This window comes from Ictidomys tridecemlineatus, chromosome 16 (genome assembly GCF_052094955.1).
Source record: "Ictidomys tridecemlineatus isolate mIctTri1 chromosome 16, mIctTri1.hap1, whole genome shotgun sequence".
NCBI lineage: Eukaryota > Metazoa > Chordata > Mammalia > Rodentia > Sciuridae > Ictidomys > Ictidomys tridecemlineatus.
Window position 1 is genome coordinate 20,221,957 of NC_135492.1, and position 27,603 is coordinate 20,249,559.

At 35.3% G+C, this 27,603-nt stretch overlaps 1 long non-coding RNA gene across 1 annotated transcript in view; it reads right to left on the reverse strand.

The window, feature by feature from the left end:
* LOC144371490 (uncharacterized) overlaps nt 1-27,369 on the reverse strand; it is a 37,697-nt gene extending 10,328 nt beyond the window's left edge. The window contains exon 1 of the long non-coding RNA XR_013431462.1: nt 27,207-27,369. This is a non-coding gene — a long non-coding RNA (uncharacterized LOC144371490). The remainder of the gene's footprint in view (nt 1-27,206) is intronic.
* Nucleotides 27,370-27,603: the final 234 nt, after the last annotated feature.

Consider the following 27,603-nt stretch of genomic DNA (forward strand, 5'->3'; position numbering starts at 1 on the left):
AAAAAAAACAAAATTAAATAGCAAGAGACACAAGTAAACTACTTGGTATATACCTTACTTTTACCATATTAAAAATGTTGGTTTGAATCTCAAAAATCTACAATTCAGAAACAAACAAACCAAAAAAAAAAAAAAAAAAAGACCACTAAAGAGACACAAATACATCCACTCAATGAAAGAAGTGAAAGAAACATTAACCAGTAGTAAATTTTCTATTCTCAATTAAGTAGATGACAGAAGCAATAAATAATTCCTCCAATTTTTAAAAATAAAAACATATTTTCAGGAAGTTTGTCAGAATCAGCCCTACACTTTTGAACACTGCAAAAAATAAAATTTATTAAAAAGTATTTCAGAACAAAATATTTTATAAATGAGAAGTTATATAAAAGATAGAGTCACATCTGCAGTAAGCAGCAGGTAAGATATTAAATAAATAAGTAAGTAAGTAAATAAATAAATAAATAAATAAATAAATGAAATACTGAAAAATTTGCCTTACCAAGCTCATTCTGATTCTGAAAATATGCTAGGCAGCTTTCAATTAAGCTTGCAAATATATATAAACAACCTGGAAAACCAGTATTTATATTTGACACCTACCACTTTAGGAGGATTCACTTTGGTTACATTGTCAATTAAACTTGCAAAAAAATCCATAGATTCCTATTGCAACTAAAGAAAATAATCACAAATATAACAGCTTAAAATAATAAAAACATATTCATTTATAGTTATGGATGTTTTTATTATCAGGACAGAGGATTAATAATAAATATTAGCAAAGACACACTCCTTCAGAAACTCTCGAAGAATATCATTTCAGCTTTAAATGGCTATCGGTATATTTTCTGTGGTTACAAATGTTTCCCTTCTCCTAGTAGTGATACAGCCTTCAAAAGAATAAAGAGAGACTATACACACACACACACACACACACACACACACACACACACACACACAGAGAGAGAGAGAGAGAGAGAGAGAAAATGGTGCTGTGATAACAAGTTACAACATTGAAGCCTCATAGAATCTGAGAACTACAGCAACATAGAAGTTAGATCCTCCATTGAGCTTATTTTTATTCTTGCACAGAGTATTTGACAGAATCACACACACAAAAAAATTTCATGCACAGTGGATGAAGAAAGAGAGGGGACACTGATCCAGGAGAATGTAGCAAGACAGGTTAATTATGCACAAAAGTGACTATGACAGATAAAATGTGACATCATACACTGTCTCCAGATGCAGAGCAGAAGACAGAGCTGTGTACAGAGTGGAAGTCTTATTTATTTTTTCTTGAAACCCTGAAAACCTTCTTAATTACATGGAGCTTTGGATTATTCCAACTAATACTCTATTTATACTTTCTGCCTGTCCTTGGTCATCCTCTTACAATGAATGTGCATGGTACTTATTTGAATACTGGGAAAAAGAAACTATATCAGTGACTTATATTACTCAATATTTAAGACCCTTTCCTGTTTATTTTCATGGATTTCTGTATGAGAAGGCCAAGTTTTAATATTGTAGATGAGGAAAATTCAGGTATCAAAGCTAAAATATAAAGTGAGAGAAAATACTTGCAAAGTACATATGTAGCAAAAAGTTGATATGACAGAATAAAAGTGGTTTATATTTTTGAGAAAAAGAAGGCATACCAAAAGAGAATGTTATGATTAAACTATTTCTAATTCACTTAATTAAAGAGGAAATATTAAACCATTATTTAAATTTACAAAAAGGAGTATAAATCATGACTATTGAGACAAGTTTACTAAAAAGCAAATTCACTATTGCATATCAATCAGGAAGGAGAACATGAAATAGAAAGGCCAAAAAAATGACTGAAATTATAAGCCTTGTGGAAAATTGATTTGGTACTGCCTACTTAGGTATACCTCAATGAGTCATCAGTTCTACCCTTGGCACCAAATATTCTGAATTTTCCAACTGGTAACTGACACTCCTGTTTTAATCATGAAAATACACTGCTTCTGCCGCCATCTTTCACTGTCTAGTTTCTCTAAGTCAGGGATCTGGTTACCAAGATTCCCATGAGCCCATGCCCTGTCCCACAACAATGTCAGAGTAAAGCATAAGGAATGTGGCATCCTTGAGAATTAAGGATCTGAATATGGACACAATGAAAGAAAAAGCAAATTGCAACAAGAAGAAAAAATGGTGAAGGAATAAAAGAATGGATCTAAGGAGGATGAAGAAATTGCTAACTGTGTATTAGATGAGAAAAGAGGTTGATCCCATGGGGAAGAAGACAGGAAATATGTGGCAGCAGGATACATACGCCAGTGGCCTCATATTTGGACATTTCTAAAAAACAGAATGCTGTAATAAAACAAGTATGCCACACACCTGGCTTCCTGCTCTTAGAGCTTTACCAGGAATGTCACTCTCATTTTCTTTCCAGACTTTGAATTTATCCCTCTCCAGGCACTGCTCATCCTACTTAAATCTACTGGTCCTCTACTTTTGAACCTGTTCTGTCTGAGCTCCCTCAGATTGTCTTCAGTAACTCATACCTAATCTTTTTTTTTTCTTTTTCCTCAAACCATCCCACAACCCTTATACTCAGGTAACCTCTCATAACTGAACTCTTCATGCTCCATTGCTGATATTTTGAGCTACCCTTCTTTTTTATGACTCCTGGGTCAAGCAAGGCCTGGACCCATCCTAGCGCAAATGGCACTAGCAGAACTGAGAAGCTGCTGTGAAGTTCCCGAGGACTCCTAGGGTAACTCCGCTGACTGTTAACTATAGATAGAAACAAAGTCAGTTTGACTTGCTTCATCTTAAACACTTAGCAAAGACAGTCAAAGCCAAAACACAGCTATTCCTGGACATTTTAATAATAGTAATAGTTAAATGTAACTTCCAAAAAATAAGTAAACTGGAGGCTACAAAAGAGATTCTCAGACAGAAATGCCTGATAACTATCATCTCAGACAGGAATGCCTGATAACTATCAAAAGGAACTGCCAGAGTAGTTTTTAGTTTAACGCATTTATTTCTAACCTACACAGGTAGGCTTAATGTTTGCTAGTATGGTTATCCAGCCCTAAGTAACAGAATTAAAGATTTCTTTATTACACACAGGTCATACTACTAAAAGAATTTTGCAAGATCAGATGATATTAAATTATTAAACTATATCTTAAGGGAAGGACAACTATAACCCTAGAAGTTAAATGTTGTGTTTACATCCCTGACATTTCTGGTAATGTGACAAATATCCTTAAAAATTTACATGCTCAGATAGAAGCCATGTCCTCAGCAACTTTATCATGGAAACGATATCTTAGCTCTTGGTTCTTGGTACTTCCTGGTGGTAAACATTGTTAGTCTTCGTTCCCAAATTAGAGCAGGGAATAAAGCCATATTTAAAGTTAGGTAGTCAGTGTAGTTAGGTAAATCGGGTCTAATATCGAGTGAAATCTAAAATGGAGGCCATGCTGGGAATGACTCCGGGAAAACACAGGACAATTCATTGAATGTTAATGAAGTACCTAAAAGGCCCTAGGCCAAAGTCTACCTGGAAGAAGTATTAATGAATAGCCCCAAACAGATTTGGAGATAGCCCATCTCAGAGAAGTGGTAATTAGGCCCACCTGTGTCCCACCCCTCAGGCCTTCCAACCTACATTCTATCACCAAAACTATAAAAAGGGGAAACAACCACACTTCCATGGATTCCACCTCTTGGGTCCCCTTCTTCCTCTGGGAGAAGTCTTTTCTGCTGTCCTTTAATAAACTTCTAATTTCTACACTGATCTTGCCTCAGCGTGCTTCTTTGGTGTTATTCTTCAACATCGGGGAAGCAAGGACTCGTCACTGGTCAACAGCGGGTGACACTATTTGGTCCAAAAAAAAAAAAGCTTCAGGCATAATTGGTGTAAGATTTTGTTTGCTACACAATGAGATACATATTTTACTCATTTCTTGTACAATTGATGAAATAAATAAATGGTCCCAATTGTTTTTGATTGTTTGTTTGTTTAAAGAATAATACTTTAAAATAACTAGTTGCAACAAAAAAGTTGAAATTACCACTAGGGGTGCCTGGAGTGTATAGTGAAAGCAAGAGAACACGAAGCTGTTCTATGTAGCATCATTAATGTTCTATTTCTTAATAGAAATAGTAGTCACATAGTAATGTTCCACTTGTAATAATTCATTGATCGGTAAAGTGTGATGCTGATCAAGTATTTGCATTGTTAAATATAATCAAATTAATTTCATAAAACTTGGTGGGGAAGAGCATAAACGAGACAAAAAAATTAGAGTACCTGAAATTACACTATTAAATGATTAATTCAAAATAAAAGTAGGAATTCATTCACTAAATATCAGTCTCAATATTTTGAGAAAGGCAATTTTTATATGTAGAGAGTATAGGGAAAATACTAACAAAGGAGTGATACTTGAACATATTAACAGTGAATATAGCATAGAAAGTATCAGTAATTCCAAATGTTGCATTGAGAAAACAACTAAAATTAAAAGAGCTCTGGTAAATTTTATAAGGAAAATTTTCATATTTATATATTATATACTTGTAAAATGTATGGTATGTATAATGATGCCTCATTTAATTATGTGGATACATTATAGAAAATGCACCATAAGGTGAATGATGCAGGGTACTTACATAATTCTACATGGTATACACCACTACACACCTAGGTTATAATTTAGCCATTAGAAGTCCATCATAAATGAAAACATTGTGCTACATATGACTATTGAATTTAACATTATAGCAATCAATATAGATATCATGATGAGGTGAGTTATTAGCCCTGTGGAACTAAAGACAGAATACTTAAAAAGACTCTGGCCATTTAGACAATATATAAAACAGAAACAGAACTACCATAAAGGAGAAAAAAAAGATAAACTTTCCAAAAAAATCTGCTTAAATAATGGAGTATCTGCATAAAAAATGCCATTGTATCATTTCCTGGTATTACTTAATAAATCACTCACTGGTAAAATATACTTTAATATAAAAGAAAAGTATTATTTATGCCAAAGTTTTTACAAGAAAGAAATTTATACAGTGTACATAATAGTTGGTGAATGTAATACCAGCTACTTGGAAGAAAAAGAAAGAAATATTGCAAAATTAAGATCAGCTTAAGCATCTTAGTGAGATGCTTACTCAAAATAAACTTTAGAAATGGCTGTGAATGTGTCTGAGTAGTATGACACACCTTTTTTTTAAATCATGAATAATAATAACATTAAGAGACAGATATATGTTTTATTTTTATTTTCAAAGTTAAATGACACCTTTATTTTTTGAGAGAGAGAGAGAGAGAGAGAGAGAGAATTTTTTAATATTTATTTTTAAATTTTTGGAGGACACAACATCTTTATTTTATTTTTTTTTATGTGGTGCTGAGGATCAACCACAGCACCCTGTGGATGCCAGGTGAGCACGCTATGACTTGAGCCACATCCCCAGCCCCTAAATGGTATCTTTATAACAAAATGCAAATCATATTTACAATATGACACCATAAAGGGTACAAACTGAAGTAAAAAATTGGGGAAAAAACTAATTGCCTCACATATGACAAAATGTATGCTTCACATATGAAAAAAGAGTAACAGAAGCTAAGGCAAAAGGATCCCAAGCCTTAGCAACACATCCAAGCCCATAAGCAAATTAGAGACCCTGTCTAAAGCTTAAAAAATAAAATAAAAATATTAGGGGATGTTGCACAGTAGTTAAGAATTCCTGATTTTAAAACTGGGCACCAAAATAGAAAATAAAAATAAAAAGAATATCAAACATAGAGACTCCAAAATAGAGAAAATAAGAGCTATGATTGGTGGCAGATTTTTATACTCCCAGCAGCTCAAGATACTCAGGAAAGAGATTGTGAGTCCAAATCTAGTCTCAGAAGTTTATTAAGGGACTAAGCAATCAAGTGAGAACATGTATCAAAAGAAAATATTTTTAAAAATCTAGGATGTTGTTCTGGGGTTAAATGCCTCTGAATTCAATCCTCAGTGCCAATAAAAGAAAGGAAAGAGACTTCAATAGCCACCTTTTAAAAGGAAAAATAGTGTTCAATAAATATAAAATAGCTCAATAGCTTTAGAAATTTGAAAATGGCAATTAAAATCATATCTGTGGCACAAAAATTAAATAGTATAAGTAAAAACATGGAGCAAGTAAATTCTCAGGAACTAAAAAGAGAGTAAAAAATGTTATTTCTTTTAAGAAGTGGCTATTAAAAATACATGTTTCTTCCCCAGCAGAAGCATATGTTTATTAAAATTACTGCATATCTGAACCATGGTAACATATATGGATATGGCCGTATTGGTCCAAACAGCTGAAATCCAGGACATGGAGAAAAAGCAATGTACATTGAGAAAGATATAACAAGAATAGGGTTAGAAAGGCAAAGGGAATACAGTGAGAAAAACGATTTTCAAAACCCATTTTCATCATAATATATTCAGTTTGAAAAATATGTGAGTCATCACATAATTTTATGTAGATGTCACATACATGTGTTATTTTGCATTCATGCATATATAAAAATATGTAGAGTTTGAGAAAATAAAAATATACAAAAGGACATAAAAGACTTTATCATACACATCATTGTGCACATGATAAAACTGATCATTACCAAGATGCAAAATTTTCCCTAAATCTACAATATCACTTCATTAAAATATTAGCATATTTTACTTTTAATGAGAGAAGTGACTAGAGAAAAAAATTCTAAAATTCATCTGGAATGTTATATGTTATATATGAAACCAGCAGCCCCCAAATTCTGAATTTAAAGAAGAACTTATTTTACAATAATGAAAAAAAATTCATAGATGAATGTGTATGTATGTGAAACTTTATGTATACTTAATAGGAATTGAAAGGTCAACATAAATCTAAACACCTCAAAAACAACATCACATGTGAATGGTTGACATGGCCAACCTGAAGAAAGATCAACTTGGGGGAAGAATTCACTGGCGTAGTTTGTGTACAATCTGCAAAACACAGGATTACAATAATAGCCCAATAATAAAAGGCATACATTAAGTGAGGGCAATGTTGGAAATATAAATAAGTAGTACCTCCTGATTCACTTTCCATTAATGAATACATTAAATGGAAATATAATATTTCAAGTTCCTCTTAGGCAAAGTAAAAAAATGAGTTGAAAGATTTATATAAACTGTACAACTTGAAAATGTCTACCCTTTGATGATCTTAAAAAGCTAGGGTAGGCTGGGATCTAAGTCCAGCCTTAGGCAATGTGCTATGTAATTGGAACAGAATTACCACCAGCTGGTAAAACCCCAAGAAGAGGAAGATTGGGACCATATATATAAAACCCTACCACTAAACTGTTTTCTGTGCTTTAGATCTTAATTTTGCTTGTGCTGAAGAAGAATCCTCACATTAATACCACTAAGAATACAGAAAAAAATAATAGTTATCTATGTTCTTCCAAGGGCTTCCATGGGCTTAAGACCCTGGGATTGGGACAGAGAAGTTAAATCACAAATAACTTAGTTTATGCATTTATGGGTGTTCAGCACACAAAGAGCTCCAGTCTTCAGCTTGCCCCTCTAAAAATTCCATGACAGCCAATTTTTGCCAGCAGGAAAATTTTTCTTTATTGACTGATAAATATCTCAACATCTTCCATTCAATAGAAGAAACTAGTTACCTCACATATAAGAAAACACTCTAGAGAAAGAAAAGTAGGAGGCTTAGGCAGAGGACCCCAAATAAAAAGCCATTCCATATGCTCAAGTTCTGGGAATAAAGCTTACTGATCATAGGCAAATCTCCCCTAGATAACAAAATATTTGTTTACTATTGATTTGCAAGCAACTAAATGGGCTTCTAAAATCCCAAGCAGTAGTTCAGATAAGGGGTTATAAAGCACATATATTTGTTAATTTCCAGAGAAGGTTTCCACACACTCTCTCTGTGGATACTTGACAAACTGGACTCCACAATCTTCCCTGAAATATTTGATAAGAAAGTCAAATAGTGGACAATTGTATACTGAACACAGTTGTTAGAGTAGCTTTCATCAGCAGTAACAGTTGCACATGCCTGTAACCCTGGCAGCTTGGAGAGTTGAGGCAGGAGGGCCTCGAGTTCAATGCCCAGACTCAGAAAAAGTGAGGCACTAAGCAACTCAGTTAGATGCTGTCTCTAAATAAAATACAAAATAGGGCTGGGAATGTGCATCTCAGTTAAATCTCAAGTGCCTACCCCCCCCCAAAAAAAGAGAATAGTTTTGTCAATAATCTAATACCAAAAAGTCAAGAAACTATGAATATGGAAAAAAAGAAAATCCTTACACTCTGTTGGTGAAAATGTAAGTTTTAAAAAGTCACTTGTGAAAATAATGTAAACTCCTTGAACTATTTAAAACAGAAGTAACATATAACATGGTTAAATTAATTCTGTATATAAATTCAAGGAGTTAAAATGAGTAAGTAAAAGAAATGACTGCATGCCCACTATCATGTAGCAGTATTGCCAATAATCAAATAAAAAAAAAGACTTAAGTAAAGGGTGTCTCAGGAGATTTATTCCAGGTGCAGGGCATCCAACTACTCTCCAGATAATTTCCACAAAATATTTCAGAGTGCTTCTCTCTTTCCAGTGTACAGATACAGTCTCAATACCCTGTGCAGTAACTATTGCCTGGCTTTCAAGGTGACTTGCATTTTCCCAATAGATTTTTTATTATCTATGTGGAAGCAGAACCTCAGTCTCCTGAACACTGTGAAGAAAGCCTAGAAATGAATCTGAAAGAATGACAAGCTCCAGAAATTAAAACTCGATCAGATAGTGTAAGTCATAGCTTTTGTACTTATCATATGTTGGATTAAACAATTATCATCCAAGAGTACCTGATTGGAAACTGCGTCTCTCCTAGTCTGAATCCACCGAGCCTACTATCTAATAACAGTAGATGCCTTCAACTCCAGGAATCAATGAGGCCAGAATGAGTCAAGATAGGCATGTTCTTGTGTGCATTTACTTCATTTTTTAAAGGTGATTATAATTGAGTACAGACAGCAGCTTTTTTAAAAGGCAAGTTTATCCAAAAGTGATGGAGTCTAGCCTGGCAATAGGAGATTTACATTAAGCCTTTTATATAGGATAATATCAATGTATAAATTAAATGCATACATATTGTTAATTACTGAAAACTATATAATGGGCAATATTTTTTTTAATTAAAGTCTTTTGATCTAATTTCTAAAAAGACAGTTAGAGCTCTCAACTGAGAAGCACTCCCGTAATCTCCAACTACAAATAATATGTAAGGCACAGGTGTAGACTTAACTATTTTAGTATATACTATTAAAAAAAGACATAGTTGAAATTTATTTTAATCACAAAACTGAATATATCTAGAGTATTCTTATTATGAGACAAATATAAAATTAGTAATAAAGAATATATATGTATTTAGAACTCCATCCTCACAACTCCCTCATTTTTAATGCTCTAGCACAACTTAATTCATAATGATCACATTCCATTTTGAGAATATGGCTTCCCTGTCCTTGGTAAGTCAAAGTGCCTGGACGCCTGCATTCCATACAGGAGATATGAGAATACACTTTCTAATATGCTTTTCCACAAAACCAAACAGCAGTAGTGGCACTGCCCTCAGAAAGAGAAGTAAGACCAAAAGAAAAGGTATAAAAGATAATGATTTTTTTTCTATTTGATGCTGGACACAGACTCATTCCCATTCCAGATGTCAGATAGCATAACAAAGAGTTCCAAAAGTTGGATTTCTCATTTTGGTATATCTTTTCACAGCCTTGACTCTAAAACTTAAATATATTAAAGACAAACATCTTATTTTGTAACTTAGCCTTTGACCTAATGCCTACCTAGGTTGTGATATTGTTTCCTCAGTTTGTATGAGGTATTGTAACAGTTTTTGCATCAATCTGATGTATACATGTCTGCATTAGCTAATAGCACCTCAATAATGGTCCAGACTTAACTTAGGGAAAAAGGAAAGCAGTACCAATAAGGCAACTGCTGTTTTCCACAGAATTTTCTCCAAGTATGTGACAGAATCTTGGTTTCCAATTATAAATGGTGAATGATTCACTCTAAAGCTTATTAGATTTTGATTGGGCTGCTTTATTAATTCAAGCTGGGCTTATCTGGGTTTTTCTGGTAAAAAATAATTAGCTAATGGCTGGTGAGCTTCAGGGGGTTAGCTATCATCCTCACAGCAGCACCTTGATTCTCTGCTTTGATAATTCCTCCACTAATGTAGGCTTGTTATTTTGGACACAACAGGATTTGAAAAGTAAAATCAAAAGAAATCAGGATCTTCTGAGTGTAGATACTATACTATTCACTTTCATCTTTACTGGTTCCTATGAGCCACAATAAATAAAAAAATTCAAATAACAGTGGTGGGTGTGTGAACATAATTCAAGTGTCTCAGGAGACTGTGGCAGGAGAATTCTTAAAAACATTCTTTAAACTGAGCCTCAGCAATGTTGAGAAACTAAGAAACTCAGTGAGACCCTGTCTATAATAAAATACAAAATAGGGCTGGGGATGTGGCTCAATAGCCAAGTTTCACTGAAATCAATTCCCAGTACTCCACCCCCCCACTCCAATAAAAAAAAGAAAGAAAAAAAAGAAATAAATATTAGATAAACTTAGGAATAGATTCTGCATTTTAAGAGGTGAAGATGAAAAACACAACACATACTTTAAAAAGGCAGAAAATAAGGAAGAATTGCTTATATTAAGCACTCTATATCATTCAACCCTATTTTATACATGAAGCTTATATAATTATTTGAAGGAAAAAATGTGTTTGTATATCCACAGCTATTAAGCAGACCAGGTAGAATTTAGAATCAACTATGCATGACTCCAAATCCCAAAGATTTCCACTAAACCACATACTACATGCAAATTTGCTTACTCTCTGAGGTTTTGGACAGAGATATACCAAAAAGAGGAGGATCTGTATCCATATTGTGTACATCACCAGTGGGGACAATATACTCAAGAATGTTCTTCTGAGCCTTCTAATAAGATCTTGCAATAATTTTGAGTAATGGCTGATGTCTCAATTTAAAAAAAATCAGTAATCAACAATATATTCTTAATTTCTTACCATGTTAGAAATATGAAAATGCTACAATGCATCCCACAGGCACTGCATTAAAATATTCTATGGAAATTTTAGAAAAAGAATACATCATCTGTGTCCCAAAAGTGCTAAAAATAAAAATTTAAAAACCCATTAAAGAGTGTAGAAAAACACAGAACTTTTAAACAAGATACCACAGAATACACTAGAATTCCCTGATGAGATTATTATCTGTGCCTTTCTATATGAGAACATAAAGCTACATGGAACTTGTGTCAATACAAAAGGATTTCAAATATACATAATTGGGAAATGCATCCCATAATTATGATATATATGCATTGGTAGAGCACTATTTTAAATTTAATTGCAAGAATCATTTTAAATATCATAAGATAAATCCATATATGAGTTAGAGTAAAAAAATAAATATAAATGAATAGAAAACAAATAATAATTTAAATAAAAATCAATTCTAAAAGAAACGTGAGGTACACAAACCCCCCCTCTGTCAAGAGTAATCCGTGGTATACAGATAAAAATTCAGTTCCAGCTATTACCTAAAGAGGCCACATTTATCCTAAAGTTATCTGATTATTAACACTTCTGTTAATAAGTGAGAATGATTTTCAATAATGCAAGTTAACAATATTTCATCTTTATAAAATACAAAAACTAACAAAACATGGTGGCACTTATCTAAAATCCCAGTGTCTCAAGAGGTAGAGGTAGAAAAATAAGAAATTTAAAGATAGCATCAGCAACTTAGTGAGGCTCTAAGGAACTTTTAGGGGTTCTGTCTCTAAATAAATATGTAAAGGTATGAGGATGTGGATTAGTGGTGAAGTGTCTCTGGTTCAATCCAAGGTCAGAAAAAAAAGTGTTGTTTTCTTTTTTTTCTAAAAATGTTCTGCTTCAATTTTTTTCATTAGTTGTTCCTGTTAATGTCTCATAAAATTAAGTAAAAAAGTTCTGTCATTACATATTATATCTTACTGACATTGACATATCCTATTACCTTAATCATTATAATTATTTGAATATTAAGGTAGTATATACACAAATAAGTTTGAACAACACAACAATGGAAGAAAACTAGAAGTCTATAAGTAAACTTCATGACTCTGGTCAATTTAATTTTGATAATTGTGTCAGAAAAATTAAATAGAGAAAAAGTAGTCTCTTCTTTAATGTAGATTGATAAAAATGCATGTTTATGTTTTAAGTAATGTTATTGGATTTTACATGAGATTATGTACAATATTTGACATAAAATATGTTTTGCACTAGAATATAAGAATTAAAACTATTAAAAAATAAGAAGAAAACAATTACATATTTATAAATCAGATTCAGCTGTGGAATCTTCATTATGCTTCCAAAGTAAAAATAAGAAATAAGAAACTGGACTTGAAAAAACTGCTGTACAAAAAATAACCTCACCGTGAAAGTGAAGACATAATTATCAAGTTTTTCTTTTTGTTTTCAAAGAACTATCTTTTCCAAGTTTTTAGACTTCGCTAGAGAGCAGTCATTTCTCCTTATTGAGAGGCTGATTGAGCCCAGATCCCAAATAATTACCTTTTGAGGCTCTCATACTCCAGTGACAAAATGCATCCTTCATTATTACCCAACAATAAGGGAGTAAACCATTGAAAAAAAATGATAACATTCCAGAGACCCCAAAATTTTTAAGCTGTTAAGTCAATGATAATTCCTAAAATCTAGATGACTTCATAGTACATAGTATATAGTACAGAGTACATAGAACTGCTACCACAGTTCTAATATGTCTTTGTTATACCTTTGAATGAAAAACTATGTGTTTATTTTTGACATTATTCTTTTATTCCTTTTGCCTATCCAAAGCAACTGTTTTATATTATGTAAACAAAAATTATAAATATTTGCAAAAATACCCTAAAATAAAACAATTTGGAAAATAAAAAAATGTAAATATGCAGAAAATTGAAAATTCCATGCCTCTCTGATACAAAAGTAAAATTACATTGATGGTTTCTTGGTAAAATAAAGAATTACTAGATGAAGAAGCATTCATTTCTGAAATATACCAAAAGTAACTGGAAATGTATTGAGACTGTCATTCATATAGAAATATTTATTACTGAACTACACATAAGAACCAATATGTAAAATCAATGCAAGGTAAATAGATAAATGGAAACATGTATATCCTCACAGTAGACTGTTACTCAGGAATATTATATTTGTGTTGCTAGAAATTGAACTCTGGGCCTCACACAGGCTAGGAAAGCACTCTACCTCTGAGTTATTATCCCAGCCATATTGAGCAAGTAGGATTCATGAGAGCACTAAATGTTACAATGAATGTGTACATGGAAACCTTTAGCTAATTGAAAGTAAGCAGAGAAACTGTAATGTGATTTACAATTAATATTATATTTAATTTTTTGCACAAGTAAATTCATGAATCCAAAACACATATAAGTCATTGCCTAGACCTATGTGAAAAAAAAAAAAAAGGAAAAACTGCTAGTGGGCACTAATTTCTTTTCATCTAAAATAGTTTTGGAAACTAAATGCTGAGGATGGTAAACATGTGTATATACTAAATGATAAAGAATTACACCCTGAAAATATTTATAAAGTTAATTTAAAGTTCACATGTGCTTTCTAGGAATGAAAAGATAAATAATTTATGGAATTCATAAAGCAGCCAAAATTAAAGCCTGTAAAATAGGGAAATAAAAATGTAACTTATTAAAATAGGGAAATAAAAATGTAACTGTTAAAAATAAAAGCACTGAGTTTTCATTATGGGATCCACTTACATTTATGTGAATATACTGTGACTTTTTAAAATTTTCATTGTTAATTTATAATTTGTAATAAGTATATAAAAAAACTATGTCTATATATCAACCACTATTGTAAAGTTGTCAAGTTTTTAATATTCTTATATGAATTAATATTCATAGTTTGTGAGTGTGTGTGTGCATGCACCAATGGAGATCAAATCCAAGATCTTGCACAAGCATGGCAGGTGTTTGACTGTTTTGCCACAACCCATGTAAAAATGTATATTTTTAATCTTGGTTTTCTCTCTCTCTCTCTCTCTCTCTCTCTCTCTCTCTCTCTCTCTCTCTCTCTCTCTCTTCTTCTTTCTTCCTTCCTTCCTTCCTTCCTTCCTTCCTTCTTTCTTTCTTTCTTTCTTTCTTTCTTTCTTTCTTTCTTTCTTTCTTTCTTTCTTTCTGTCTCTCTTTGTCTCTCTCTTAGCCCCTCACTCTCTCTCTCTCTCTGTTTTGTATTTTTGGACACAGATGGCACCCTGAAGTCATTTACCACTGAACTACATCCCTAGTTCTTTTGATTTTTTTGGCAGAGAGTATTTCTAAGTGTATTAGGCTAGACTCTAATTTATAATCCTCCTGCCTCAGCCCTCAGTCCTGGGATTACAGGCATGTCTTGCTATATCTGCCTATTTATCTCTTTTTGAAAAGATATCTAATACCAATTTTCAATTGTATTATATATATATATTTTTTTCTTATTGCAAAAGTAAACATTTATTATGTCCTAATTAACATTCTGCTAATACTATATTGATTGTTGTTGCTGTTTTATGAGTGGATAAATATTTCACATGACTAACTAGAATCTTCTAATACTTAACATGTATGCTTTCTTGTATTGCCTATTTATTTTATGTAGATTATAAACTTGATCTTTCTGCTGACTACTGTGCTCAGTCTCACACAATCCTCAGTTCTCTGGGCTCCTCAGGCTCCTCACTCTTGCTTTTGCTATAGTTCAGTGTCAGCAATGTCTCTTACCTATGCTCTTGCATATGTCACCGGGTCTTACTCTAACATAGCAAGGAACAAGACTGCATTAAAACAAACAAAACTCATCTAAAACTAATAGCCATGTTTTCAGACAGAAGAAACTATGCATAGGGACACTCAGATTTATGAAAAAGGAGTCACAAGGCATTTACTAAAAGACAAAATGAAAGCTGACAAATAAGATCCTGAGCATAAAGTTTCCTGACATGTTATTTACACAGAAGTTATATGAGTAATTCACAAAGATGTAAATTACACAATTTAACATACATTGGTAAAACTGGCAAATTACACAATTTAACATACATTGGTAAAACTGGAGGCCGAGGCCAGAGGATTACAAATATAAAGCCAACTAAGCAAGGTCATTCTATTTCCAATTTTCCTCTTTTAAAATCTTAATAACTGTAGGGGGCAGTGGAACACTACTGTAATCACAGAAATGATGAAGGTTTAGTTGATGAAGGATTGCAACTTGGAGTCCAACTTCAACAACTTAGTGAGGTCCTATGCAACATAGAGAGACCATGCCTTAAAAATGAAAATTCTCAGGCTGTGACTCATTGGTAAAGTGTCAAGGGGGTCAATCCCCAAAACCCTTAAAATGACTAATATCTGAAATTTAATAAAAATGAATTAATTATCTAATAGTTCTTTAAATTACAAAATTAGCACTTAGGTGAAACAAATATGGCCTACAAGTTTATTAGCCTCTACTTTAATTTCTATTTGAAGGAGATAACTAAAAGTTGCAAATCAAAGGAACATGATATATATTGTAAATAACTGATGAACTGTAATCTCCTGAGACCAGGACATATACATTACTTTTAATTCATTATCCAGTTTCATAAAGCCTAATTATAATAGTATGGATTTAATAACCAGTTTTATTAACAAATATTAGTTTAGTAATAAAATAAAAACCAAATGTGAAGTATGTATCTTGTTGTGGATGGACTTTTAATTTTTATTTATTTAAGTATATGTGATGCTTAGAATTGAACCCAGTACCTCAAACTTGCTCAGAAAGCACCAGTCATGATGGTGTACATCTATAATTTTAGTAAGTTTTGATGGTGAGACCAACCAAATAAGTACAAGATTCCTTGTTATGATGGTGAACTTCTGCAATACCAGTAGCTCAGAAAAAAAAAGCAGGTAATTCTCAAGGTTAAAGGCAACCTCAGAAATTTAACCAAAAAAAAAAAAAAAAAGAGTTTTTCAAGTAACTCAGTGGTTAAGTTCCTCTACGTTTAATTCCTGATACTAATGAAAGTACAAAACTAATTGGGCAACTAAGGAAGAGACGATTTTGCTCAATTATAGAGCACTGCTAGATTTGATCCCCAGTACAAATAAGAACAAAAATGAAAATAATAAAATAAAGAGCCATACATTTACTTAAGTTAATTCCACAGTAATATTAAAAATTAATTAATTAATTAATTAATTAATTAATCAGTGCCTTTTGAGGACTGACTTCCATTGGTGAATAACTAATGTGGCACTAAGTACATGCTAGACTAGAAGATACACATCCTGAAACTTTTGGTTGCACTCTGAAAAAAAAAAAGTGCAAATTAGTAGAATTAAACAAAAATTTTTGTACCCAGCCAAATGTATGTGTGGGGGTGATTAAAAAAAAATGTTAAACACTTCAGTCTGAAGACACTCTTTATTTTTTACATGTTTTTCTTTAGAAACCTCAAAATATGTGTCAAACAATATAAAGAAAAATACTAAGAATGCTTACCACATAGTGAGAGGTTTTTTTTGATTTTGTTTTAATTTTTCAGGCTAGAGTTTTTGAGGAACTAGGGACATATATTCTAACTATGCAGTTTTATGTGTTGCTTTCAATATCCATTAAGAAAGTAGAAAATGTGTATTTCTATTGCCTTTTATACTTTTGTTTGTACCTTTACGTGTCTATTTTCTTGAGCTACTTTTCTGGACCAGCAATTATAAATAGTTGCAATTTTTTTCCTGTTCACTAGTTCTGCTGGGCTAACCTTTCATGAATATCTTCATGCTGTCATGCTAAAGGTCTCTCAAAATATTATATTTCAATGAATGTACACTGAGTAAATTATTAGCTGTTTTTAATGGACACATTTTAGTAACATTAATTACTAAAACAACTCACAATCACCTATGAAGTAGTCACACTGCTATTTTATTTATAGGCTTATCAAATGTGATGATAACCTGAATAAATAAAATTAAATATTTTTTGAATGAAACTAAATTTTGTCATTGGCCTACTCATCATAAAATGACAAATTTGAGTACAAACAGTAAAAAGTATGTCTGAAACTAGCTACATTGGGGTCATATAAGATTGAAGAAATATGAGCTTATTCATTTTTAGTTACTACATAGCTACAAAAATATTAAATGTTGTAAAACACTGTCAATATCATGACATTAACATGATATATATTTAATTTAGTAAGTACTACAGAAAATTATAGAGAAACATTACCCCCCCAAAAAAAATATTTTGCTACCACAATAATAGTTGCATAATGAATGAAAATATATTTTTTTAAGTGCAACATAGTTGTATTTGCAAGTTTAAAATGACATCAAATTAAGACGTGCAAGATCTAGCTGGGAAAGGTGGCTTAAGCCTAGAATCCCAGTAGCTCTGGAGACTGAGGATGGAGGACTTCAACTTCAAAGCTATCCTCAGCAACAAGGCATTAAGCAAATCTGTGAGGCCCTGCCACTGAATCAAATACAAAATAGGTCTGTGTATGAGGCTCAGTACTCCAGTAGCCCTGAGTTTAGTTTCTAGTTATCCCCACCACCAATCAGAGACTTTGATGGGAGACTTTGAAGAAACCAATATCAATGAGGAAGAAAAGTAGAGAATGGGACCATAAAATTGATCAAACTACATTCACTTGATGAAGCAAATGATAGGAAACTAGCCAGCAAATTGACCTAATTTAAATTGAGTAGGTTAAAAAGCTGGAAGTAAAACAGCCAATCTCCAAAATATAATACTAGAATGATCAGAGTATATATATATAACAGTAGAAAACCTCCTTTTGTAAAAATCAGTTTTTTTAGTTCCAAATAATAAAATGAGTCCTTATTAGGATCATAAGAAAATAATTGTCAAGGCAGAAGTTATCAGAAGTAACTAAAAGCAAAGAGAACATGTGAGTATCTAACATGATGAGAATGGTTTAGCAAAGAACACCAATAAGTTACATCACAAAGAAACAGGTATTTCTCTCTCTCTCTCTCTCTCTCTCTCTCTCTCTCTCTCTCTCTCTATCTGTCTCCTGTGTGCTAGGGGATTGAACCCAGGGCCTTATACATGCAAGGCAAGCATTCTACCAACTGAGCTATATCCTCAGTACTGGAAACTAGTATGGAAAACTTAATCACAAATAAACTTACTTACTATTTAGAAATTTAACGTTGCTTTATCTACCTGTTTCTTACACTCAGAAAATGTAGGGAAGTTTCAATCATATTTTATAGCAACTTTGTACAATGTTCTCTTATAATTCCTACTTAATTCTGATCACATTATCATTATGGAAATTTGAATACATAGATTTAATTTTCAGTAATTTCTGATTTTTAATATGGCTAAAAAAATTAAGTCACTTATTGAAATGAAATAACCAGAAATTATTTCTTAAAATTATGGATTATTTAAATATAAGACTTCCACAGTGTGAATGACTGTGAGTATATAATTTTTTATCAAATTGATGAAATAGCCATACTTCCTATAAAAGTCTAAGAGAAAATTATTACTTGCATTTTCTCAAATCTTATAGCTTCTAGTGTTTTTTAGCTTGTGACCACAAATACTTCTCTTCTGAGTTGGTGGAATACAAAAGATAGATAAGCCTTCTTTTTTTTAAAAAAAAAAAGAGAGTGAGAGAGGAGAGAGATAGAGAGAATTTTTAATATATATATTTTTTTATTTCTCGGGGGACACAACATCTTTTTTGGTATGTGGTGCTGAGGATTGAACCCTGGCCGCATGCAGGCCAGATGAGCGTGCTACCGCCTGAGCAACATTCCCAGCCCCTAGATAAGCCTTCTCACAGGGAAGATGATAGGAAAACAGCAGGGGAACTACCTTCAACTCCCACAGGGTCTGAGAACCATATTATACCATATGGAAGACCCTCCTATAGACGGACAATTCCAAACATTGTTTGCAAAGATAGAAAAAAGTCAGTTCATTGAACAAAGTGAGTGAAGTGGGTTTGTGCCTCTGCAGATGAGAATAAGTTGTAAAAAAGCAACAAAAGTGAGTTCAGGACTGGGCATTACAAGATTTAGCTGACAAAATCCTGAAAACAAAAGAAAACAAAAATTCAGAAAGCACTTTGCCCACCTAAGCTTATTTGAGAGAATCAAATTCAGATGAAGAGCAGAGGAAAGAGGCATATCCAAAGTGATAACAGTATCTATTTTTATTAAATTTTTATTATTATTCCCCATAATTATAGAGTTCTGTATCACCTCAATTACTACTTTTTTCATCTTTCAGGTGTTATCATTACCTTGTTTATACAACTCATGCTGTTATCATTACGTTGTACATACAACTCATGTACACTGAATTTACCCTGCATTTATGAGTCCATCATAGGAAATTCACAGAGAACACCAGAGGTGGCGCTGTATTGGTATCTAAGTCATCCAACATACATTTTAGAAAAGAAGAGCTAAAAGCAACCAATGATACTGCCACTTCAGAAAACCAGAGAAAGAAGAGTAAGGTAAACCTAAATTAACCACAGGTAGGTAACAGAAAAAGTGTGGAAGAAACCACAATCAGGAAATCCACAGTCTGCAAAATCAAGTTCTTCATGAACATCAGCATCACTGATTAACTGTCAAAAGGCTAAGAATACAGAGGACAGAGACTGGGGTTGTGGCTTGCCTAGTGCTTGGGAGAAACTGGGTTCAACCCTCACTGCCACATAAAAAGAAAAAAAAAAGTGTAAAATATATAATAATATTAAAGAAAAAAACAAGGACTGAAAACCTACTAACAGATTTAAAAGTGTCATCATCAACAATGCATTGGGACTTCAAGATTATTTTAAATGTGCTTGACACAAATTAGACGACTTGCAGAAACTGGACCATTTCTTTGAGAGAGACAATCTCCTACAACTTACACACAGGGGAAATACACGAAACAGATAAGCCCATGGCTGCTGAAAGAAACAGACTCAGTAACTAATTACTTCCCCAAAAGGCAAGGCAAGGCTCTTTCACCAATTTTCTACTTTTTTTCCAGAACATAGAAGCTGAGTTAACACCTCCTAGGTCTTTCTGAGGCATAAGTTATCATATTATCCAAATTAAATAAATAAAGAAAAGTATTAAAAAGAAGACTATGAATGATGCTCATAATCATAAATGCAAAAAAATGTACAATTAAGTAATCACACTCCAGGTGTCTATGCAAATGATGTGAAAATTATGGGCACAGGAACCCTCACTGCAGTGACTACAGCAGCCAAATCCAGAACTTCCCAAAACTAGATGCAAGGAAGATGCACCTTTCAATACTGAGTGGACAAGCTGAAGTTTAACCACACCAAAGTGCATCACCCAGAAAATGAGCTCTGCAGCCTGGAAAGATACAGCACCCTTAAAGGCAGACTGGTAAGTGTGAGAAGCCAGTTTGAAATGGCCAAGTGCAGTAAGAGTCCAAGTCAAGAACATTCCGGAAAAGACAATATTATAGATGCACTAGCAGAACTGATGGGTGACAGGGACTTAGGGAACAGAGAGGGAGGAAGGAATGAGGAGGAGTGATGAACCGGTGGAACACTGGATTCCCAGAGCAGTGAAACTCTTCTGTATGACATTATCTTGTATAAGACGTGAAACACACAATCACATCACACAGACGAGGAGCCCTAAGGTAAAGGATGAACTTTGGCTTATCCTAACATGTTGCTTCATCCATTCTCTTTATCAAATGTTCAACACTGGTTTAATAACTAACAAACAGCCTACACCAATGCAATATGTTTAAAACAGTGGCGACTATCAGCTGGAGAGGAGGGGTATTCGATACTATGTGTAATGGCACATTTAATTGTCATCTTGATTGGATTAAAACATGCCGATGATTAATGAGCTTGAGGGTATGTCTACAAATGATTGGCATATGGGATAGTGAGCCAAACTGGAGGACCTCCTTAAGCTAGGCAGCACCATCCAATAGAACGGTGTCTTGGGTGGGACAAAATTCTTCACTCTCCCAAAGTGATTCTCTAGTGAGTTTCCAGAATCTTTGGTCTGGACTAAGGCAGCACCATTGTTCCCCCTTGTTCTGAGGCTTCAGCCTCTGGGACTCTGCAGCTACTACTTCTCAAGCTCTCCAGCCTGCAGATGGCCACTGTAGACATCCACCTTCGGGTCAAGTAGGCCAATCTAATGAATCCCGTTTGATAATCATACTTCCTCTTGATACTTTTCCTCTAGAGAACACTGACTAATGAACTATGTAAACCTAAAATTGCTCATAAAAACAAAGTTTATCTAATAAAGAAGTAAATAAACTACCAAGCTATGAAGTTTTAAAAATGTATATATAAGAAACAATATTATATGCTAAATACCTTTTTCATAATAATGCAAAAAATAAAGCAAAGAGAAAGAGTCAGAGTTAAAAATTTCAAAAGTATGAACAAAAGCAAGAAAACTGATTTTCATCTGGAAAGAAATTGGATGATAAGTCTTCAAAACTCATTCCAACTGCTAGTGTAGTATTGTGCATCTGTAATTTTAGCCACTAGGGAGGTCAAGGCAGGGAAATGGCAAAAGTTTGAAGCCTGTCTCAGCAACATAGCAAGACCCTCAGAAATTTGGTGAGATTGGTCTTCATCAAAAATAAAAAGGGGGCCTGGGACTATAGCTGACTTCAGAACACTTGCTAACATGTGTGAGGCCCTGGGTATGATCCTCAGCACAGAAAAATAAATAAAGTAAAGGTATTCTATCCATCTACAACTATACAAAATATTGAAAAAAAAAAAGAAAAAATAAATAAGAAGAATAGCTGAGGATGTGCTCAGTGGTCAAGTGCCTGTAGGTTTATTCCACAGTAAAACACTTGCCCACCTCCAGAAAGTTGCTCACAAATTGAAATTTATTTCTGGAAGATAACTAAGCATGAGCATGTCCATGGCATCAATTCCCAGCACTCAATGAGGAAGCAAATAAATAAACAACAGTCTACAATACTAATTCTCTTGGGCTGGAGAGTAGCTTGGTAAAATACATGTAATGAGAGATAAAAATGATTACGAAACAAAAGGTACACAATTAGAGGCATAAAAACACAACAAATCAGTGGAAAGACACTACACTTTCTCACAAAGAAGACTGAATGTTTCCATGATCTAAACTCTCACTGAGCTTTTCAGTAAATTCTGTGAAATTTAGGGCATGGTTTACTGTATTTTGGAAGTGAACTTCAAGAAAAACTATATCTAAAATTGAAAATACTAGGGTTGGGATTCTGGCTCAGCAGTAGAGTGCTTGCCTAGCACATGAGAGGCCCTAGGTTGGATCCTCAGCACCACATAAAAATAAATAAATAGGTATTGTGTCCAACTACAGCAACAAGAAATAATACTTTTCAAAAAACTGGAAATAGTAAACTGTATCTAAGACCAGCCAAAATGTTGTACATGACAGAGAGAATAGAGAGAGCATTTATGTTACTCCCAACTTTCATAAGCTAAAAGGCTAGCTCCAAAAGGGGTGGCCCTATGAGGAGGCATTTGGAGGGAAACAGGAATTAGGTGACATGATGAGGGGATCAGCACCCTTATTTAGACACATGGGTCTCTTCTTTGCAGAAAACAGGTGTCATTTACTCCTTCACTGACATTCAGTGATTAAATGATTACAGTTGTGTATTCAAGGTATTGCCAAAATTGTCCTTAAAATTTACAATGAAGATGGGTGTGATGGTGCACACCTGTAACCCCAGCAGTTCAGGAGTCTGGGGCCCTAAGCGAAATAGCAAAACTCTGTCTCAAAACAAAGAATCTAAAAGGGGCTGGTGGTTCAGCACCTCTGGGTTCCATTCCTGATAACAAAAAAACCACACAGTTAACATGAACCTGCCAAGTCCAGACAACAACAGTGAAAAACTGTCATCCTTTGTCAAAATCATCACCTTGTGAAGAACAGATACTAGTTTTCATGAAATCACATTCATAAATTTATTCACCACTATTTTTGGTAGAATTGGACTCAAATTCTGCAGCAATAATGCAAGACAGAGTTTCTCTGTATCTTACATGGTATTTTGGAATCTAGGGTGGGATTTCAATTTGAAACCACTGAAAAGACAAATCTGAATCTTACAAACTTTCTATACATACTCAGGGGTAGCAAAAGGTAATTAGGTAATTAGATGTTTTCTTTTTTTTTTTTTTTCTTTGATGCCCCCAAGATTAAACCCAGAGATATTTTACTACTGAGCCACATCCCCAGTCATTTTTATATTTTATTTTGAGACGCCATCTCACCAGGTTGCATAAGGCCCAGCTAAGTTGCTAAGGCTGTCCTCAAATTTGCAACACTCCTGTCTCAGCCTCTGGAGCAGGAAAGATCACAGGTGTGCACCGCTGTATCTGGCTGGCTGTAAGTTGGGATTTTTAACAACAACAAAAAAAGGTGGACTTTAACCCACCTCTCTCTTGCCTCTTTAATAATAGTCCATCCCATTTGGCTCTGAATAAATAAACCTGGGCCTCAGATAAGTGATCACATCATTTCAAAGTGATACACAGAAAGCTTTGGTGCTGAGGGAGCACAGATGTGTCAGGCTCAAGGGGCAGGGAAGGTCCCTGACTGCAGGACCTGCTTCCTCCTGGTCTTCCTCATGGAAAGCATCCAGGATCACACTCCCAGGCACCTGGACCATGACCCCAGTCTATAAGGCTTTTCAGGTTTGTACAGCTCTGCACTGGGGTGGGTGGTCCTTATGCTCTGGGAGAGGTTTTGCTCCTTCACATTGTGAGAGACTAAAAGGGCAGGAGTCACTGCTCACCTGGCCCCTCAGCACCAGCATCCACAGGCTGACTATCCACCTGTTTCCAGGGAATGGTAACAGAGCTTGGGAAAAACAAGGTCCCAAGGAAGTAGCTGTTTAGATGAGGCCTTTTCCAGGAGATTCCTCAGCCCAGGGCCCCCAGCAGCTTCCCTGAGAGGCTGCACCCCACACCTCAGGCTTCCCTCTAGGAGGAGCTGACCCAGGGCCTGAAATTTTGTTCACTCTGCAAGGCTCAGGGCAGCTGTGGGCACTCTGTGGCAGCTCCAGGAGAGGACAGTGGCTGAGGAAATGGGACTCTGGGAGGTGTCCAAAGGGAACCTCTGCCCAAGAAATCTGACATGGTGTCTACACCTAAGGAACATAAAAGGAGAAGCACAAGACTTTTATAGCTGTGAACTCAAGTTCTCTATACTGTTGCATCTACATCAAAGAACCTTCAGAGTACTTGACTTTGGCTTACTAGACCACCATGAGGGTGGAAAGGCAGGGTTCTGCATAGAGATCAAACATTATCTTGGGCTATTTTAAGCCTTTTAATAGCCAATCATCTTAATTTCTGTATCAGACCAAAATCTCAAAACTTCTCAGAATATATCACTGACCTTACCAGACGTCTCCAAAATCTACCAAAGCTCAGAGTGCAGTAACAGACATACTGAAGAAATTTTTTTTAATTTTTTTTGTACCCCACTAATCTAATGTTCCTACCAATGCAATTGGTTAATGCAGTGATACACAGTTTCTTTTATAAAAGTTCATGGAGGCCAGGCACACTGGCACACAACTATAATCCCAACAGCTTGAGAGGCTAAGATAGGAGGATTGCTAAATTCAAAGTCAGACTCAGCAACTTAGTGAGACCATCAGGAACTTAGTGACATCATGTCTGAAAATATAATATAAATAGAGCTGGAAATGTGGCTCAGGGTTTAAGTTCCCCTGGGTTCAATCCCTGGTATATTAAAAAGAAAAAAAAAAGAATGAAAGGAAGAAAGAAAATAAAGAAGAAAGAAAGAAAGAAAGAAAGAAAGAAAGGAGAAAGAAAGAAAGAAAGAAAGAAAGAAAGAAGAAAGAAAGAAAAAAAGAAAGAAAGAAAGAAAGAAAGAAAGAAAGAAAAAAAAGAAAGAAAAAAGAAAGAAAGAAAGAAAGAAAGAAAGAAAGAAAGAAAGAAAGAAAGAAAGAAAGAAAGAAAGAAAAGATGAATGGATGGATGTAATCTCTTCCAAGCAGGGTCACACACATCATTCATGGTAACTAAAATCCATGTCCCTTAGTATGATAATTAATATCTGGGTTAAAATGAACTATTTTCTGTAGCTAGGATTGTTGATGCCTTTAATCCCAACAGATTGGGAAGCTGAGGCAGGAGGATCACAACTTTCAGGCTAGGCACCATAGCCAGATCCCTTCTGAAAATCATACTGAAAAGAGCTGGGAAGGAAGGACAGTAAAGGAATCAGACATTATTATAGTGGCAATACCTTTTTTCACAGAAAATTTTAAATGGGTTTCTCCAGAAATCTTCACCATGGTTAATTTTAGGACTGTCAAAAAAAGAGTGTCCACAAAAAAAGTGAAGATAAACTTCCTATTTTTGTGTTGCCTGGGCTTCACAGACAAGTCACCAACTGGGCTCCATGGTAACAGCTGGTGGGGGAGGAAAGAAAGGGGAGAAGAAGCTCTCCCCTCCTCAGGTGCTGTCCTTGAAGGGTTAACTTGGCCAGAACAGAGAAAGAAAAACCTGCTTTTATGTGTGTGATGTGACAACTTGACTGGTGACTCTGCTTTGTGAACTCAGCCATGACACTCAAAAAGCTCATGACTGAGGCCATTTGTATTCTTTTGTTCATGAAAATTCCCCCAGGAACACAGAATGATCTATGGGACCAACTGGAGACTAACTGACCACTACTTTCAGGATTGCTTACATTGCCTGAACCCCCAATCTTCCCTTTTGTGGTTTTTGTGCTTAAATATGGAGCCAATTGAAGGCAGGGGCACCACCTGATCATCTCATTCTTTTGAGAGCAGAGTGTCTGCCACTGGCCAGCAATAAAGGCTTAACTGGAATGAGACTGTGTGGTCTGAGAGTTCTTTGGGGGGTCCCAGTATTACAATGTGAACTTCTGAACCCCTCCCCTTACATACTGGGTATAAAATTCTGAAACCACTTGAACTCGGGGTTCAGGAGATGGATGGATTGAATAAGCAAAAGCATTGCCCTCTGATACTGGCTGCAGCTCTCTTCAGTGCCATGTCTCCTTTGTCCCTACATCATTATTACCCTGTGTGCTTACCGAACTATAGGACTGGTGTGACTCTACATCATGGACTATCAGAAAAGGGAGCAGTTATACTCTAGTCATGTAGCCCAGAATTCTATATCCCTGGGATCTATAAACAACCTCCTTATTTCCTTTAAAGCAGTTATTTTGACCAAACACAAGGAAGTGTTAAGTGAGCATTCTTTCCCCTTAAGGATAATATTCACAAATAGAAAACAAATGCTTTCAAAAGTGTTCTTCTTGCCAGGGACATTGGCACAGGGCTGTAATCCCAGATACATGGGAGGATGAAGCAGGAGGATCAGAAGTTGGAGGCCAGCCTAGATTCCAAAACACGGGGAAGGGAGGAAGGGAGAAAGGGAGGGAGGAAGGGAGAAAGGAAGGGAGGGAGGAAGGGAGGAAGGGAGGGAGGAAGGGAGGGAGGAAGGGAAAGGAAAGGGAGGGGGTAAGGGAGATTGATTGATTCTTTCCAATATTTCACTAAGCGATAATGACAATTACCAGAAGGTGTCCATTTGAAACGAGTGGGAAGAAGAATGTCTGACCGAGCAGTGAGGTGGAGGGAGGTGGCCTTTTAGAAGGCAAGAGGCGCCTACAATTTGGAGAACCTCCACTGGGTTGAGCTCCACTGGGAGAAGGAAGGTGCATTTGTGGCCCTGCTTCCTACACGTTGGGAAAAGTAAGTGCGGGCCACCGGTAGGGAGCAAAGGGGACACCTGGGACCTGAGCCACCCTTCAAAACCCAGGGAACAGGGGACGAAGCCAAGGGCCACCCAACAGCGGGAACTCCGGGGCACTCGGCACCTCACCCGCGCGCCGCCCTGAGGCAGGTGCTGACCGCCAACCTTCAGTGAACTCACCATTTTTGGCTTCTCTGGTGACCTCTGGGCACCCAAGATCTCCGGGAACACGGGCAGCGCAGAGTCACCTGGGTCCCAGGAGTAGAGAACAAGGGGCTTGGAGCAGGAGTAGCCCACTCGGTGAGGAAGAAAAGCCGGGAGGTTGCGGAAGCCCGCCCTTCCCCTGCCTCTGCGCACTGATTGGACAGTTCCCCCCCAACAACCCGGATGTATGGCCTCCAAGCCCGCCTCTGGATCGTGATTGACAGCTAACATCATCCAATCACTGGCTGAAATTAGGTAGAGTGACAGATTCTTGGCCCCAGCCCCTTTCAGGTGAAGCTTCCCGGCTGTGATGAAAAGGAATCCAGGTGGGAAGCTTTGGCTTAGGCTCTGGGACAGAGGTGACACCTGCTGC